This window comes from Phasianus colchicus, chromosome Z (assembly GCF_987193195.1).
Source record: "Phasianus colchicus chromosome Z, bPhaCol1.hap1.1, whole genome shotgun sequence".
In the NCBI taxonomy this organism is placed as follows: Eukaryota; Metazoa; Chordata; class Aves; order Galliformes; family Phasianidae; genus Phasianus; species Phasianus colchicus.
In genome coordinates this window covers 30,717,878-30,724,485 of record NC_143476.1, presented here as the reverse complement: position 1 = coordinate 30,724,485, position 6,608 = coordinate 30,717,878, and positions in this window count along the sequence as shown.

Genomic DNA, 6,608 nt, shown 5'->3' with positions numbered 1-6,608 from the left:
ATTTACACACACACACACAAAAATCTGCCTAAAACCAGAATGGCCCATCATGAAGCAACAAGTCAAGGAGAAAATTCCACTTATTTTCTTTGCCAGTGAGCTACCTGTGCAGCATGTAAATTCTTGTATAGCATAACTGAAGCTAAGTGAATCCCTCATTAGTATAGCTAAAACTTTGCTAGAATATCATCATGGTTATTTCTTATTAAAATTGATTTTACACGTAAATTCTGTAATTTAACTTAAGAAACAATAATTTCCCTGTTTTAAACACCTTTAAGTACCTCCAGCTTCAACAACAATTTCATGTAGATTACCTTATTTTTGCAGCAGGAAATAACCCCCTGTAGCTTCGTGTGTTCTTTTGTTTAGATTCCAAGAACTACTCACACTTTGAAAAAACACTAATTGCTGCTAGTGTTATCCTATGATGCAACGTGCTGTTTGCAGCTTCATGAGATTTAGAGTTTCCCTCTTGGAATCACATTTAGGTATTTTTAATAAGATTATTTGGAGGAGCAGTTTAAACCCCAATATTAGAGAAAGGAGATACAGCAACTTTGTTTTGAAGTTTGTATGTCATTAAATTAACCAATAGCAATCTCAATATAACAGGAATGGACAAGCAGAAGTGACAGATTTTATATGTCATTCAATTGAGCATAATCATAACAACAAAAAAATAACTGTTAAAATGCTGAGCTGTAGGGCATACTGTCTGCAGCTTATTCAGAAGGAAATAATCTGTATCTATCTATAGGTAAAACTTCAGGAAAATACAAACAAATTGCAAACTTTAACCAAAATTGTTCATAAAAAATAAGTTCTACATTTAGTGTGTATTAAAAAAAAAAACAAAAAAAAAAACCAAAAAACAGAAAAATATAATCTCAGAAACATGCTTCCATATGCATTCCAGTAAGTACAACTCATTCTCCTCTCTGACAGTGCCATATTCTATAGACATATCGTGCTTTCCACAATTTCCTTGTTGAAAGACATTCACTGGAAAATGTGGAATACTAAAAACTGTGCTTTAAATTCCTCTCTCTACCTCTCTACTCAGCTACATTTGCATTATAATTCTGTAATTTCTGGTCACTACCAATTAGAGTAGTTGCCATTTTTATCTACAAAATTGTTCTCTGGACGCTGTCTTTATGTCTGCAGCACAAGACTCTACCATAAGCCTGCAGGTATTGCAGCTGATGCCTATAGCCATGACACTGTCCTCCTGACAGCTATGGAAGATTCTGGTTTCTCACATTTTCTAGAACAATTCTACTCAGGATTTTAAATTTTTTTCTGATCTGCTATGTCTACCAAATCACCTCACCACCCATTTCCAAAATAATTAATCCGTCATTTCCCTTCCATTGTATTCCATTCTCTTCCTTGTAAAATTACTCAGTTAAAGAATTGTACTCCATCTTGCACAATGAGGGACTGTGTCTGTCTTTCAAGACCAAAAACAAAATTCCCATCTGTATTATACGGTATGTCTTAGTTCCTGCTGGGATAGAGTTACTTTCTCTGTAGCACCTGGTATGATGCTATGTTTCAATTCTAGAAGAAAAATGTTACTGATGTTTATAGTTGCTGCTAAGCAGTGTTGTAGATCCAAAGCCATCCTCAGCAAAGAGCCCAAGGAGCTGGGAGGGAACAGGATTAGGACAGTTTGTTCAATCTGGCCAAAGGGATGTTCCATACAATATGCCATCAGGCAAAAGACAATTCCAAGGGAGTGGGAGTTCAGCACCCAAGAGGGTGCTCTTAGGCTGCTTGGAGTGTCTAGCTGGGCATCAGTCAGGGGGTGGTGGGCAATTGCTTGTGCATCACTTGTTATACACATACATTTATGTATATGCATATATACATTTGTCACAATTATTTTCCTTTTCTTAGTAAATAGTTTTATCTCAATCCACAAGTTCTACTTTGTTGTTTTCCCTTTTTTCCAATTCTCTCTCCCATCCCTCTGGGAAGGGAGAGAACAAGCAAAGCACTGTGTGATGCTCAACCATCATCTTCAAGGTTCCCTTCATACTTCAGCCATTAGTCTATAATGTCTGCCATACCTGGAAGTTCATTTCAGCCAGCCATGAACACAGACACCTGTTGTATCAATGTCAAGAGAAAACATTTATCCAGTATGATGATAATTTATTATAGAACAGATAAGTAATATTTCTACATCCAGGACAGAAGTTGTGCAGGTGAGAAGCTCCATACTATGAAACTTATTCAACTCCTCAGCAGTCTCGGAAGAGACTGACAGAGGAACTGTAAGAGGAACTGGAGAGGGCTAGCGAATTTTCTTTACAAAGCTGTCATTTCCAAAGCACCTAAGGGCCAACAGCAGCTGAAGAAGCATCTCATTATAGTTACATTCCTAGATAGAAAATCACTTTAATAACTAACTTACTAACTAACTAACTAAATAATGTAACTGAAACAGGTTAGGAGCAAGAAACAATAAAGTTGCCCATGCCTGAAATTTACTTTATTTCTTTTGGTTCCAGAAACACTCACGGCTGTACAGTCTTTGCTGTGTTTTGCTCTCTGACACAATTTTGTTCACTGCTGTATATATTTTTACCCAAAGCCATGGCTATCCTAAGCCAAGAAGACATCATGTCAAATCAGCTATCTTACTGGTTAATTTCTTACAGCTTGCACAATGTTTTGAATAGAAAACACTGTAAAAGTGTTAAATGCTATTTTTGATAATTCTTGTAATTCTAAACAATAATATTTAGGTTTGTTATGGAGGATGCACGTACTCCTTCCTACATGAGACTGCATCCCTTTATTTTGAGAAAATCGGAAAGCTGCATCCACTGTGTTTTAGGCTTTCATATTTTATGCCTGTGAATGTCACAGCCTCTGCATGCCTAAGGCCACATCTGTCAAAGGCAAACCTATTTTTAGCAGAGTAAGTTCACATGTATGCTACTGGAATGCATCTGTAAGAGATCTCTGTGAGACGCAAAAAACACTAGCTACTCAGCTGAACGAAGAGTTAATGTTTTGATTTCTTTCTGGCATTATCTCCTCAAATTCAAGGGCATTATTTTAAAAAGTCTACATTTACATATTAATTAAAAACCAGCAATTTAAAGGAGGTATGTAAATGAGGTTGGCACACAAATTATGACACAACTGTTGAGATGTATATCTTTAAAAGAACCTGGCTGCCCAAACTCCTAACCAAGCATAAATCAAGCTTCTGTGAATATATCCTACAAGCTGCTACTTCCATGGTTGCACACCTGAAGTAGGTCCCATTTGTGCAGTTGAGACCTAGAGTTGAATGCTCCACCTCCATGAAACTCCTGGTGCAAGCAGAGGCCGGGACCAGGAACTGCAAGACATCAACTCTAGGGTAATATTTAGATAGCAATTTCTGGAGTAACATTTGTGTACTCCAGGTTTAGCTAAGTTAGTAGCACATAACTTGTAAATAATTATTTACCAGCACAGTTTCTGGACAGAATTCTGAAGTCAGAGTAACTCTGGGGACATGCTCCTCCGAGGCTGTTATTTAGGACAAATAATATAAGTTTTCTTCTGAACTCCCTCTTCCCCACTGCTTTTGCCCCAACAACACTCTTCCTATCTCTAAAATACACACAGGGATGCAGACCAGGGTGAAGGCAATATTCTTCTGTGAGGCCTTCCTCCAGCTGAGGAAGACAGAAAAATGCTGGTTGTCAGCACACGGGATGAAGAAGGCCTAAGAGCCAAAACATCACCTTCAGCTCAGTTTCTATTTTTGAGCATCATTTCCTATCAGCCCTCCTTCCATTTTCCAGCTGCCACACTACCAGTACTTCCACTTAGCCTCTTTCTATGAGGCACCAGGCACTTTCCTTGTGGGGAATCTCATGGTGATCCAGACCAGGCCATTGATTTTTGAGCAGACCCTTCTATTAACGTCAGTGGGGAATACTTGTTAAAAATCAATGGCACAATCTAGCCCAAAATGAGTGAGTAAGTCTTGGAGAAAAGCAAGAAGTGAATGACAGCTTAATGCAAAATTAGATGTTTTGTGTGAGCCTCTAAAAGTTAAGCATTACAGCATATCCCTAGTCTTTAGGCTTTTTAATATTTTTCACTTACATAGTGGAGGATGAAGAAGAGGGAATATCATACCTTTTCAAACAGTAGCTTCTGTTCTCTATAACACAATGCAATTGCAAACTGATCTACATTAATTAAAAATATATATATATAAAAATACAGTTTCCCATTATTTATTACTCTGACACTTCAAAATTTAATTGCAACATCAGTTATTACAACTAGATTTTTCCAAAAGTAGTGCCTTCCGTTTGTTTGCATGGAGAAAACATCAGATGCAGAGAGCACAATAACACTGATAGAGCAAATTCTCAGCTACAAAACACTATTTTTAACACAATCACCCAATTTTCACTAGAGTTGAACAAGAGTAAACAAGAGTGAACAAGTGACTGAGGCCCCTAGGTTTGCTCAACCCAGAATAGAGGAGGCTGAGAAGCTGTGACAGGTGCAGCGTTGATCTCTGCTCAACTCAATAAGCACAAATATAAAGTAGGTTTCTTTCTTATTATGTCTAGTAAATTAAAGCTCAGGAACATTTCCTTTTTACTCTGGCAAGATTTATCATGCAGTATTTTATTTTATTTTATTTTATTTTATTTTATTTTATTTTATTTTATTTTATTTTATTTTAATCTCCCCGCTGTGTTTAGGATAAAACAAAGAAAAGAATCAAGAATTACAAACTTGGTTTTGGAGTACTACAACAGCTCTTCAACTCCATAAGGACAACACTGGTCAAGGCTTCTCACTTCTCAGGGAGATCTGACAGCCATTGGACCATTGTGTTCAGATTTGTTCATATTCCTATGAATCTATCCCTTTCAGAAGATCAAGAATTTCTAATGTGAAGCAGAAGCTCTTCAACAGCTAATGTCCCACACATATATTCTCCCAATCTTTTTCAGTGGCTTTATGGTTGCCATTTGTGTCAGTATTAAAGCTTAGACAGGAGTATTAGGATGCAGTTTGTTCTGTCAGAAATTCTTAATATAATACATTTATAATACATTTCACTGATTGCTAGATTTGGGTCAGAAAAAAAAAAATCCATAAGGGCACACTGACTCTGTCTTGAAATTTTCTTTTATTGTTCTTTTCCCCGCATTTGAGAGTGGAATTGAAGTTTTAGAGCTTCTGAGTGACCACTTCAAGGTGGTAAGTGATCTCAACTTCCATTAAAATTAAAATGATCATGTCACAGAAGGCACTAAGCTTTCCGTGGAGTTGTATATTTGCAGGGTCCTGTGGGAAACAAGATCCACCTATTCAAAGCAGGAAAGTTTTGAGAACTACAGTGTCTACTTAATCTGATAGGTTAGGTATAGGATGGTGGCTGGGATCATTTCCTTCATTGCTGGATTTAAAATATAAATAAATAAATAAGTGAAGAAACTCTTATAAATATGTATAAAGAATTTATTCCTATCTAATTTAAGAATCTGTTCACGAAGATGTAAAATCCTCAGCTGGGTCCATTGAGATTCAACTAAAGCGTGTCAAAACAGGACAGGAATTCAACTGTCAAGCTTATGAGTCTCATCCACCATAACGCTTTCTTTAAGAAAAGTTCATTCCCGATTCTTGTTTTTTGAAGATGAATCTCCTGGATAAACTTGTCGTAAGAGTTATTTCTACATAGGCTTTGTAAGAATTTCTGCAGACCCCAGTGACAGGGAGATTCTGGCATCCACTTATTTGCTTTGATATGCAACTTTCTGATAAGTTGCAAAACTATCCTGAAGTCTAGTTTCAGTTGCGAGACATACTGACATGAAGATAACACAAGCTTGTGTTCCTGAACACCACTATTCTGTGTCTGAAGTAAATAAACCTCCTGAAGACTTCCTACGTCTATATATATATCCTCTGTAGATTTGTTTCGTATCTATCATATTTTGATAAAGTAAGTGATAGCAGAGCTCCCTAAGAGTTGGTGGCTTGTCCGAGTTATTGTAAATAAATATTTGAATTTATCTCAAACTAAATCAATGTATGGTTTGGATTGTACATTGCCTTCTAAGTCAGCGTTCATATAACACTTCTGGAGTTATTTAGAAGATCTCCAGGCTTAAGAGATGCTACTCTGAAATGAATTTCAAGACAGGATGCTTTGGAGAATTACAAAAAAAAAAAAAACAACCCCACACAAAAAATAAATAAATAAATAAATAAATAAATGATAAACTGTATCAAATGAACCATGGAAGTTTGCTCCAATAAGCTTTAGTTTATCTAAAACTTACTAAAGTCAGTCTATTTAACTAAGTCAGTGACCAAAGAACATTAGGAGTTTTGCTTATCATGAATGTGTGTCTAACAAGCAGTCCTTGAACTGACAAAAACTGAACATGCAGCTTCATCACTTCACATGAAGCTGTCTCCCCTATGCCATAATGTCAGAACAAGGATGACTATTGAGTTCACTACATTCATTACATTTAAAGAATCTCTTGAAGTATGGTGTAATTAATTCAAAAGTCAAAAATACTTCTTGAACCATGCCTTAAGTTATTGGAACTGGC